Source organism: Equus przewalskii, chromosome 1, assembly GCF_037783145.1.
Source record: "Equus przewalskii isolate Varuska chromosome 1, EquPr2, whole genome shotgun sequence".
Taxonomy (NCBI): Eukaryota; Metazoa; Chordata; class Mammalia; order Perissodactyla; family Equidae; genus Equus; species Equus przewalskii.
Window position 1 is genome coordinate 114,850,083 of NC_091831.1, and position 13,205 is coordinate 114,863,287.

The following is a 13,205-nucleotide window of genomic DNA, read 5'->3' on the forward strand; positions in this document are numbered from 1 at the left end:
AGACACAGCCACTCTGATTTGCAGGTGTTTCTTGAGAGGAGGTGCTCTTGCCACTTGTCAGAGACTCTGGTTTTCTTCGTCCAGGCCAAACCTTTGGTAGCGGTGACTGGAGCACTTTCCATTCCCATATTGAGCCCAGAGAGGAAGGGGCTCATGGCCTGCAAAGCTTTAGTTTCTCTGCTGCAGTCCCGCTTGGAAACACGAGGTGGCGCTCTGTGGAGGCCTATGAGATTGGCTCTGGGTGATCAACCTGCCTAGCCCTGCAACAGTGCAGTCCCGATAATCCAGAGTCAATGACAAGATTGATACTTGACTTGATTGTTATGAGGAATAGAGCTAACAAATGTTTGCATTACTCATTCATGCCCATATGTGAACTTAAGAAAAATGTGTAAGTAGCATTTATCTATGTATTTTGGAGTTAGACAGTCCTGGGCTCTATTCCTGGCTCTGCTACTTGCTACCTGTGTGACCTGTCAAGTTCTAGGTGTCAGATTCCTCCTCTGTGGAACAGAGTTATTAATACCTTTTATGAACTTTAAATGAGATGAGGTTTGCAAAGTTCCCAGCATAAGTCCTGAGACATACTAGATGTTCAATAAATATTCATTTTCCCTTTTAAACATCCTTGTATCACTTTATATGCCTTCTTGACACCCATTGCTTTCTATTTTGTTTTATAATCTCTTCTATATCTGTCTCGTTGCTACCTATTTTAGTCTGGGAACTCCTTGAGGGCAGGACTTGTCTGATTTTTCTCTATCTTCAGCACCCAGCTCAGAGCTAAGCACACAGCAAGTGTTCGGTAAATATTCAGTGAAAGGGTGGTGACCAAATATACTCCTTCCTCACCTCCACCACAGTGTCCTCTTCCTGGGCCAGATAAAACCCCAAGTTATTCAGGTCTAAGTTCTCGGTTATTTTTGCTTAAAACACAATTGGGAAAATCTGGTAAAACCTGAACTGGTACTTGTGCTGCCAGTGACCTCAGAGGCTTGTCTGCCTGCACGCACCATCTGGACTGTTTGCAAAGAGCCAGGCAGCCTGCCTGCAGTCATGTCCTTAGCAGGGTGACCCTCCTAGGACAGACTTGCCGGCTATGAAGGGAGTGGAACTCCTCAGGGTGACACATGATTACTTGTTGTGGGCGGGAGGCAGAGGGTGGGACTTGTTACTTGGCTTGGCAGGCAGGGAGGACACAGAGCCAGAAAGGGCAGGTGGACTGGAATCGCCCTCCGTTTGGGGTTCTGAGTCCCTGTAATCCTGCCAGCCCCTCTTTTCCTGAAGGAAGAGGTTCAGGCATCTCCCCTAAGAGGCTTTTCCTACCCAGGGTGGGGGGCATCCAGGTTGGAAAAGGGGAACAGACTCAAGTTCTTTCTGGTTGAGGGAAGGCCTGAGCAGGTGACCCTGCATTATGAACGGTTCACCAGTGAGTGGCAGTTGACATGTGAAGAGATTGTGCAAAGGCCATGAGGACTTCAACTACTGCATTGAGCCTTAGTACTTCCTCAATATATCCAAAGTGCTTTAGAACACAATCCCCATAATGAAACAGGACAAGTTCACCTCTGACCACTAACTCCTTCGTACCTGGACCAGGATTCCTAAGGGAGACTCAGCTCCATGGGTGAGGCTCTGCCCTCACTGAGAGGCCTCCTTAAAGCCCCCATCTTGGCCAAGAGTTTGAGTTTTCCCCTGTCTGCGACATTTTTCTTTACGTAAGTGATAGTTCAAATGACTTCAGAAATGGGAAGTGGGAATAGAAAACCTCCCAAGCTTTTCTAATGCCGGAGCAGCATGGCTGTTGAAGCTGTCTGTTGCAGGGGTGGAGATGGGGATACCAAAGATGACAAAGGAAGGGAGTTTCCTTTGGAAGGTACATTTTACTAGGATGTTTACTTCTTGAGGGTACTAGAAAACAGAGGTCATAAAGACACTCAAATTCAATGGTGCTTCTATGTTTTCAAAAACTTTTTTATCATGGAAAAATTTTAATATACACAAGATAGAGAGAGTAGTATAATGAACCCCCGTGGACCCAGCTTCACAAATTTCCGACATTTTGACCATCTTGTTTATTCTCTCTCCCAACTGTTTTTTCTCTTCCTCAGAGTAGAAGCACCTCAATTTATTTTAGGAGGCTAATAGGCCCTTATAAAGATCTAAGAGAAGGATCAAGTTTATGGAGCAGGGAGGGAATTTGGAAATGTTCTGGTCCATTTTTTTAGGTTACAGGTGGAAAAACTGAGGCCCAAAGAGGAAAATAGCCCCAGAAGGCTGAGTTTGAGCTTGGCCTAGAAGCCAGGCTGCGGAATTCCCAGTGTATTGACTCTTCCAGCTCCAGGCGATGAAGAGCCACTGAACATGGCAGGAAAGACTGCTCTGAAGGAGGGAAAGTGTTAGAAGAACTCTGAGAGATCTCAAAGTCCTTAGAGCATAATGAAGCAGCTCACAGTGATACAGAGCTTTCCAGTTTGTGAAACACCCTCATCTTGATTAGTACGTTTGATCCTCACAATATCTATGAAAAATAGGCATTATCGTTATAAACCTCATAGGAAATTCTGGAAGGTAAAGGATTTAAGTTAGTGGCAGAGCCAGGATTAGCATCCAGGTCTTGAAATGTCTTTTCCAGCCCAGAGCTTTTCTTTCTGCTGGGCTGTGTCCCTACTGCAAGGTGCCTGCTTCTACAGTTGGGACCCTACGCATTAACTGCAGTCTTAGCCTGAAGAGGAAAAACCACAAAGCAGTGGCTCTGTGAAGGGAGAAAATCTGGTCTTCTTTATAAGATCTGTTCATTGCTGATACTATTGTGACTTCTGACTCAGGCTAGAGTACAGGGAGTTCCCCACCAAACGGGAACAGTTTCCCTAGTGAGGCTAAAGGTGATACAGGAAGAGCAAGGGGACAGAACATTCTAGAAGCCTTTGGGCATGAAGGGCTACAGGCTTGATCTGGAGTGAGTCTTCTCTCTTACTGCCTGCTGGGCAGTGTCTTGAGGGGTGGGAGGCGGGTAGCACCTTAGCGCTTTGGGTAAAGTGAGAACATTTTCTGGGGACTGAGGCAGCCAAGCCAGCCCTGCCACATCATCCTGCAAAACACTATATTCACAAGTGCTCTAAGTCCCACATAGCTAACCTTCAAAGGGTCTTGGGACACAAGCAGAGCCAGCAGGGAAGAGGCTGCTGCTCCCCTAGTCTGCCCTTAGCGTTAATGGGGGAGTATGTGAAGGAATTCACCCTGACGGAAGGCTTACTGGGGCCAAAGTCCTGTGCTACATCCTTTAATTTTTTTTTTTTAATTCTCAAAACATACCTATTATTGCTATTATTTGTCCCATTGGAGATTTCTCCAGTATCAGAGAGTTGGAGAGTAGCCAAGCTGGAATTGGAGCTCAGTTCTCTCTAGCTCTTTCCACTCTTGCCAGCTGGGCCCAGCACACAGAATATAGACTCCCCGCCTCCGCTTGCCTCAGCTCCTGGAGGAGGAGGTGCCACTGCTGCTGCTTGGAATGTGCTCAGGGCTGCTGTCCTTGTCCGTGTGCTGACAGCTGTCTCTGTAGCCCTTTTATCACTCACACGGCCCTCCCTGGCCCACTTCTCTCTACCTCCCACCTCTATCACCTCTTTAATACAACTTCCTCTCTGTTACATTAGCCCTAAGTTTCACACATATTTGCGTTAGTCAGGACTTTTTAATTTCTAAGTGACAGATGCTCAGTGAATGTGATAAATTGGATTATTATTGCCAATTCTTCACTCCTTACCTGTAATCAAGTTATCAATCCATGCCTTTTTTCATATAACTTCACAGAACTTCCCACTAGGGTAGATGAGTATATTTCCCTGAGGTTTCAAATGTGTTTTGTAGTTTGGTTTGGCCTCTTGTGCTTCTGCTGCCTGTCATGAGAAAAGTGTGCCCTATGTATTAGCTGGTCCCAGAATAAGAGGCATGGGGACTGACTGGAACTCAACCCACAGTCTGAATCAACTTGCAGACCTGCAAGTGAGAAAAAGAAATGTTTGTTTCTGTAAGCCACTGAGACTTGTGAATTGTTTGTTATGCAGGATTATTACAGCAATAGCTGACAAAACACCAACTTGAACAAAAAAAGAGAACTTTATTGGTTGACATAACTGAAAAGTCCAGCAGTATAGTTGGTGCAGGTATGGTTGCATTCAGGGGCTCAAATGATGTCATCATGGCTCTATCACTCTCCATGTCTCAAACAGGCATTCTCTACTCATTTCTATATTCATTCAACAAATAATGATGGAGTGCCTACTCTGGTCCAGACTCTGAGGTTACAGTGGTGAACACAGACAGGCCTCTGCCCTCACCGAGTTTATATTCTAGTGGGAGAGACAGATGCCAGGTGATGATAAGTCCTATGAAGAAAATAAGGTGAGGAAGAAAACCATGCAAATATCTGGAGGAGAGCATTCCAAGTAGCATGGAACCATCAGTGCAAAGGCCCTGAGGGGCAGGATGTGTATGGTGTGTACCAGGAACAGCAAGATGAGCAAAGGGAGGGGAGGCAGGAATAAGGCAGAAAGGGGGCCAGGGACCAGATCACCTGGGCTCTTCTAGGCATGGTAAAGAGTTCAGAATCTTATTCCAGGGTGAAAGGAAGCCACAGAGGGTTTTGGACAGAAGAGTATCGTAAAATATTATATATATATGTATTTTTAAATCTTGACAGTACATAAAATGTGCATTTTCTGTGTAAAGTGCCAGTTTTTTAATACAAACAATTTAATAAGTAGACTCTAAAGTCTGCTTTGAAGTAATGAGGTTGAAATCTGCCAATTCAATATGATTTAATTTGCCTCATGGTAATCAAGTATTGAATCTTCAGTTTGAAGATTACTCCAACTAGCTTATGGGTCTCCACTCTGACAGCCAAGACCACTGCTGGTGCAGTTACAGAAAAGTCATCAAAAGTCAGCTTGCTTATAAAAGCCAAACACTGTCAACATTTTCCTTCCCAGAGTTTCCTGACAATCTAGCTTTTTCCTTAGGCACCCTTATGTCCTGGGTGACACTACTAGCAATATCACACAGGCCTGGTTTTGAGGTCCTTTCAAAGATGCCAATAATGGACAGTTTCCCTATTACAGTCAATTCACGATCTATCTTCTTAATGTATTTAAAGTAGCTGTGTGCGTGTGTGTGTGTGTGTCTGTGTGCGTGTGTGTGTGTGTGTGTGTGTGTGTGTGAGAGAGAGAGAAATCAACAAAATAAAAGCACGTCTTCAATTATTTTATAAGGTGAAAGAATTAGCTGTTGAACTTGACATCATTTCCTTTCACTCTTATTTCCTACTCTCCAAAAAGTTAGTCTTCCCTACCAATGAAAATCTTCTTCACAAAGTCAAATAGATACGATCCAGCAACTCCACTTATGGGTATATATCCAAAAGATTCGAAAGCATGGACTCAAACAGATATTTGTATACCAGTGTTAATAGTAGCATTATTCACAATAGCCAGAAGATGGAAGCAACCTAAATGTCCATGGATAAGTAGATAAACAAAATGTGGTATAAACATACAATGGAATATTATTTAGCCTTAAAAAGGAAAGAAATTCTGATATATACTGCAACATGGATGAAACTTGAGAACATTATGCTAAGTGAAATAAGCCAATCACAAAAGGACAACTATTGTATGATTCCACCTATATGAGGTACCTACAGAAATCTAACTCAGAGAAGCAGAAAGTAGCATGGTGGTTACCAGGGCTGGGGTAAGAGCAGAGGGGAGTTAGCGTTTAATGGGTTTGGAGTTTCAGTTTGGGATGATGAAAACGTTTTGGAGATGGATGGTGGTGATGGTTGCACAACAATGTGACACTGTGAATGCCACTGAACTGTACACTTAAAAATGGTTAAAATGGTAAATTTTATGTTATGTTTGTTTTACTACACATACATATACAAAAAAGTCAAATGGATTTTCTGCTCCAAAAACCTTTCTAAAACTAAGTTCTGGCATAAACCTGTCTGCTACTATTTCCATGTTCTGCCTCATTAAAATGCAATGCATTCCAATAAGCCACAAGGCAAGACCTCGGTTAGGAACTCTTGTTCTATCTTAATAACGCTGATAATTATTTCTTTTACTTTTTAGTCTGCAGGTTTGTATAACAAGCATTTAAATATTAGGCAGGCAAAGTCACAGTGTAAACCTCACTCTGCCCAGTAATTCATTGGAAAATGTGATCGTAGGCATTGATCCTCATTTCTTGAGGTAGAATGCTAGCGTGAAAGCAGCAGAGATTTCCTCCACTGCCCCAAAGCCTACCACTCATTCTCCGTAAGTTGCTTCTTTGTCCCCAGTCAGGCCCTGTCAGCCTTCTCTACACAAAGCATTGTTTCAATAGCATTGAAGACAAAGGCCTCCTCTTTGCAATCTTTAATGCAAGTGTCAACAAGGAGACTCTATATTTCAGAATATAAGTTGTCCATGTCACCTTGAAAGCCACAGAAACACATTGCTTCTGTAATCTGTACTTTTGGACGAAATTGCAGCACCAGGCTTTCATATCCAGCTCCATCACTTGCTGCAACGAAAGCCAGAGCCCGAGATACAAAATCTCTCTCCACAGGCTTCAGGGCTTCCAGTGCTGAATGTCCTTGGAGTGATCTACCTCCTCAGCTGTCCAAAAGGAAGCCTCAGCTTTCTGGTCCATCTGCCAAATGCCACGATATTCGAGAGGAAAAATGGTGCACAGCTGTGATGCTCTCTGAGCAGCAGTTCATCTTCCGCAAAGGGAGCAGTACGTTAGTTTTAATGGGCTTGGAAACTCCTGGAAGCTCTTCCTCTTGCTCTCACTCCTTATCTGCCAGGCTGAGCCACTTCAAGGGAGAGAGGTGACCTGCTACAGCTGGTGATTAGGTGACAGTGGCAAGCAGGGTGTGGGCAGAGAGAATGACGGATGAGGGCTAGTGGAGGGGGTGTGTGCAAAGCGGACGAAGGGGACTGGTGGTCCTGGGAAGCACAAACTGTAGGTCAAGGATAGAAGCAGAGACACCAGGTAGGGGACCATTGCAAAGTGATGAGAAGTAGTCAGATTTGGAATATATTTTGAAGGTAGAGTTGTTAGGATATGCTGATAGATTGGATATGGAGTGGGAGATGAAAAGAGAAGACAAGCACGGTCCCAAGTGTTTTGGACTGAGTGGATGGTCATGTCCTTTCCTGAGAGGAGGAACACTGTGGGAGGATTAGGTTAGGAGTCATGTGGGAAATTGAAAGTTCAGTTTGGACATGTTAAATTTGAGATGGCTAATAGATATTTAGCCATCCTTGGTGGTCTAGTGGTTAAGATGCTCTCACCACTGCAGCCTAGGTGTGTTTCCCGGTCAGGGAACCATACCACCCATGTGTTGGTTGTCATATGTGACAGCTGCATATTGCTGTGATGCTTAAAGCTGTGCCACTAGTAGTTCAAATACCAGCAGGGTCACCCATGGTGGACAAATTTTAGCAGAGATTCTAGATTAAGACAGATTAGGAAGAAGGACCTGGTCACCCACTTCTGAAAAAAAAATTAACCATGAAAACACTGTGAATAGCAGAGGAACATTGTCTGATATAGCACCAGAAGGTGAGAGGATGGTGCAAAAAGACTGGACAGGGGTCTGCACTGCTGTACATCGGATTACTAGGAGTCAGAATTTACTCAACGGCACTAACAACAAATTAGATATTCAAGTGGAGAGGTCAGGTAGGCATTTGGATATTTGAGTCTAGAGTTCAGAGGAAAGGCATGCTGGAGATAAATATTGGGTGGGAAGAAGAAGTCACAGATTTCTGCATGTTCTGGATTACACCACTCCACAACTGCCACATCTGCATTGGTAGGAGTCAAGGATAGAGTCCAGAAGTTTCTTTGATGGCCCCCACTTCATCATAGGCCAGAGTTAAGAAGGTCCTGCCTTGACAAGGACAGTTTTTGTGGAATATTGAGGATAAAGGGCAAATTGGAGTGGATTCAAGGGAGAATGGGATGGGAAGAAATGGGGACAGAAAGTATAGAAAATTCTTTTGAGGAGTAAAAAATTTGGTAGTAGTTGTAGAAATATGGGAGTCAAGGGAGGTTTTTTCCCTTGTATTTTAAGTTGAGAGAAATTCTAAAATGTTTATGTTGTTGATGGGAATGATCCAGTAAGGAGGAGCATATTTGGTGGTCTAGGAGATTGTGGAGATAATTGCAGGAGCAAGTCCTGGGCAACAAGGGGGAAAGATCCAGTGCCTTCACTGTTGGGGAGCAGAGAGAGCAGGTGGGGAATGCCAAGGACAGTCTCACCTAGACTGTGTGGAATTGTACCCCTAGAAAACTGCAGCTCCATTAACCAGAAAAGTAGAGATCATGAGATAACCATCCGATGCTGGGAAGAGAGAAACACCTGAAGCTCACTATACATCCAACTCATGACAGCAACTTGTTCACCCCATTCTACTACGAACAGAGTTTTGTTCTCAGGAAACTTTTATCCTGACACTTTTCCAAGAACGTTCTCAGTAGAGCCAAAGGCTTTTCTTCTCCTGATGGCACTGTGCTAGGGAAATACATTTCTTTGAAGCCCTTTGGTCAGAAATGACAATGAAACAACTCTAACTTTGACAAAAAGAAAAATTTATGAAAGGACTCTAAGATGTCCCAAGTAACCAAATATGGGATGGAACAATTGGAACCAAGGACTTGAGGGCCACTAGAATACTCTCCCCATCTGTCATCTCCTCTTCATTCTGCATATGGGCCTCATTCACTTTTACCAACTTCCTTTCCAAAGTAAGAAACACAGCCACTAAAGTTCCTGGGCGCCACATCCAGAACTTGCACATTGGAGAGAGCCGTACTGTCCTTACTCTGTTATCAAAATTCCAAACCTTGAGGGAGGGCTCAAATTGGCTCCATCTAGGTCAGATGCCTATTCCTTAATTAATCAACTATAGTCAGGGAGTTGGAGAGTTTGTAGCAAAACTGATACCTCCAATTGGAACCATGTGATTGGAATTAGTGAGTGGAAAATTTCTCAGAAAGAAGGGAAGTGCTGCTTCTAAAAGAAGGGAAGGGTACAGGGCAGACAAAACAATAGATGTCCACTACAATAACCAGATCAGTAAAGATCCATTTTTTCTTTACCAAGGGAGGCACTTCCTTGGTAGCTGGTGTAATAGTTCAGATCACGTGGTAAATATTCACTCCCTTCCCGCTAGAGGACTGGCCGTGTGGCTTGCATCCTCCGAGGAAGGTGTTCACAGATGTGACTCAAGCGGAGGTTTGAAGTGAGCTTCTTCGGTTGGGCTTGCATTCTTGTGCTTCTGTCATCTCCAGGAGAAGTCATATAGGCCACTAGTCCTAAAAGAATGAGAGATATGTGGAGCAGAGCCACCCGAGCTGATCTGTGGACCTGGAGCTTGAAGCAGAATTGTCCTAGTCAATCTGCCCAATCTGCCCACAAACTGGTGGGCATGATGCTGAATGATTATTGGTGTATTGCACTGAGTTTTGCGGGAGTTTGTTATGTAGCATTATTGTAGCAATAGTCAGCTGATACAGCTGGTAATAGAAGTCCTAGTCCTCAGTAAAATTGCGCTTGCCCTTGACTGAGGTCCTGAAGACACAGTTTAGAAAAATCAGGCCATTCTTCACACTCTGCACTTTCCACTGACTTCTCCTGAGAAGGCCTTACCTTCACCGACTAAGGCTCAAGTGGTGACAATGTTTGTAGGGAAAATGTCACCCTCCTACTCTTTCCCCAGTGCTACTTCTAAGCCACAGATGCAGCCCCTGTTCTCCTCGAAATCCTGTCAAATCTGTCCCCTGAGGGTCTCTTGACTTTCTGCTCGTCTTTAATCACTGTTGTAATCCTGGTTAAGGCCTTATCTTCTCTGATTGAAATTACCTCAAGAATCTCCATTAGTATCCAGAATATGTAAAGAACTTTAAAACTCAGTAGTAAGACAAACAATCCTATTTTTTAAAAAATGGACAAAAGATTTGAACAGTTGCTTCACAAAAATATATACAAATGGTCAATGAACACATAAAAAGATGCTCAATGTTATTAGTTATGAAGACACAAATTAAAATCACAATGAGATATCACTAAACATCCACCAGAATGGGAGAATTAAAAAGACTGACAATATCAAATATTGGCAAGGATGGAGTGTTCAGGCATCTTATACTTTGTAGTGGAAGCACAAAATGGTACAATCACTTTGGAAAACAGTTTGGCAGTTTCTAATGAAGTTAAGCTTATCCTGATAAAAAACAAAAACAGAACAAAACAAGTCTTATCATATGACCTGCAATTCCACACGTAGGTATTCACCCAAGAGAAATGGAAAGATATGTCCACACAAAGACTTGGAAAAACAGCTTAGCAGCTTCTTATAAAGTTCCTAATAAAGTTAAACATATACTTACTATATGACCCAGCAATCCCACTCCGAGATGTTTACCTAGGAGAAATGAATACTTATGTTCATTAAAAAATCTGCATATGAATGTTTACAGCAGCTTTAGTTACAGTAGCCAAGACATGGAAACAACCTAAGTGCCCATCAGTGGATGAACGGATAAAGAAGATGTGGTGTGTACATATACATACATATATATATATACACACACACACAATGGAATACCGCTCAGTCATAAAAAAGATGAAATCTTGCCATTTGCACCATGGATGGACCTTAAGGGTATTATGCTAAGTGAAATAAGTCAGAGGGAGAAAGTCGAATATATATGATCTCACTCATAAATAGAAGATAAAAATAACAACAACAAACAATCACATAGATACAGAGAATAGATTGGTGGCTACCAGAGTGGAAAGGGATGGAGGGAAGGTGTACAGGGTAAAGGGATACAGTTGTACCAAAAAAAGAAAAAAAAGAAAAGAAAAACAGAAATTTAACTAATTTGATTGTTTTCATCTGAGAATAAAAGTAGAGAAATTTGGAGTCTCAAAGGTGTACCACTATAGAAGTTTAGAAAAAAAAATCTATATGTGAATGTTGATAGCAGCTTTATTCATAATAGCCAAAAAGTGTAAACAACACAAATGTCTATCAGCAGGAGAACAGAGAAACCAGTTAGGCTGTATGCACACAATGGAATATATTACTCAGTAATAAAAAGGAACAAACTATTGACGTACTCAACAACATGGATGGATCTCAAAATCATTATGCTGAGTAAAAGAAGCTAGACATAAGAGTCCATACTAGTTGACTTAATTCTTACGAATTTTTATTTTATTTTAGGATAGGAAAAAGGAATGAATTGTGATGTCAAGCAGCTCAGTGGTGGTCTATGGCCAGGAGTAGGATGGGATTGATTGCAAAGGGGCATGAGGAAACATTTTGAGTTGGTCTAAATATATATATACATTTTAAAGGTATGCTTTTTTCAGTGAGGAAGATTGGCCCTGAGGTAACATCTGTTGCCAATCTTCCTCTTTTTAATTTTTTTCTCCCCAAAGCCCCAGTACATAGTTGTATATCCTAGTTGCAAGTCATTCCAGTTCCTCTAGGTGGGATGCTGCCACAGCATGGCCTGATGAGTGGCGTGTAGGTCAGCACACAAGATTCGAACCGGCGAACCCCAGGCTGCCGAAGTGGAGTGTGAACTTAACCACTCAGCCTTGGGGCCGGCCCCCTCGTCTAAATATTTTATATCTTGATAAGCATGTTTACATTTGTCAAAACTCATTGAAGTGTTCTCTTAGAGTGGAAGGATTTTATCTTTAGAAATTATACCTCAATAAAGTTAATTAGAAACAAACAAACTTATCCTGTCTCCTTGGGAATCAATCCTGCAGATGTGGTACTATCCAAATAACTTTCCCCAAAAGCATCTCTGACCACGTCACTCTCCTGCTTAAAACTCTTCAAGGCTTCCTCTTATTTTCCAGAGTCGGTTCCAAGCTCCCAGCCCAGTACACAAGGCTGCTGTGACCTCACCTCTCCCCTATCTCCCAACGCATCCACAGGCCTTGCTTCTACACTTCAGTCTCATCAAAAGCAAACTTCTTGATTCATACCTGTGTTTATTTCTCAGTTATGTTCTGATATGTGCCAATATGTACCAGTGCTGCGCTCTCTGCCTCGTGGCATTTTATTCATCACGTAAGAGCCAGCTTGAATGCCAGTCTCCTCTGGGAAGCCCTCTCCTGTCATTCTGTATTGTGACACTTAACATTCTGCAGTTGAATTTTCTGATGGTTTGTGTGAAACTCCGTTACACTGTGAGCACTGTGTCACTGAAAAAAACCCCATGTACCTGCATCCCTGGACCCAGCACAGGGCCTGGCATGTGGTAGATGCTCAGCAGAGTTCGCTGCGCAATTGTCTGAGTAAGTGGCTTTGGCTCTCTGTACTTTATCCTTTGTTCTCAGTTCTTGGCTCAGCAGAGAATTACCCTTGAGGGGCCCAGTTTCACTTGCTATCGCCAAGCACACTTTTACTTCCTCCATTTGTGCTGTATCTTTTGCCATTCCGTTTAAGGCAGTGGAAAGTCCAAGGCCCTCTACCCAAATCACTTGAAGGTCCTATTCAAATAGGCTTTTCTCTTGAACTTCTCTGAAGATGACATTTGGGGAAAGAAAAGAAAATTTGACTGTCGCTTTGCTGCGTAAAACTTAACAGAAAAACTAATATAGCTCCAGCCACGCTATCAGTCTGGTTGTGAAGCAGGCCATTTGCAAAATACTCGACATTGTTGGCAATGATAATAATAGAATCCAGTCGACATCTTTCCTGGGCCTTGCTTGTGCCCATCATTATGCTGGGCCTTCTGAAGGAATCACAGATAAGGGGGACAGCCCTCTACCAGCCTGGAGTCCAGCAGTGGGTACAATCAGCGCAGCAGCTGCTATGTAAGATACACCATGAGATTTGCTATTACACAGGCCCAGATTCCTGTGGAAGCGAACACTGAGAGACTTTTCCTTGCTAGGGTGGGTAGGGAAGGCTCATTTGACTGCGCCTTGAAGGTGGAGAAGATTTGGAGAAATAGGGATGAAAGGGAAAAGCCATTCTGGTTAGAGACAACAGGAAGAACAAATTCCTGGAGCCAGAAAAGCACCCCACAGAGTCAGTGCAGGGGTCTGGAGTATGGTGAGATTAGGTTGACTAGGGAGTTCAAGCCAGAGCATGAAGATCCTTCTAGGAGTTTGGGCT

The 13,205-nt window shown here is 43.1% G+C and overlaps 1 pseudogene; it reads right to left on the minus strand.

The window, feature by feature from the left end:
• Positions 1-5,912: 5,912 nt before the first annotated feature.
• Positions 5,913-6,785, minus strand: LOC103564143 (ribonucleoside-diphosphate reductase subunit M2-like; annotated as a pseudogene).
• Positions 6,786-13,205: the final 6,420 nt, after the last annotated feature.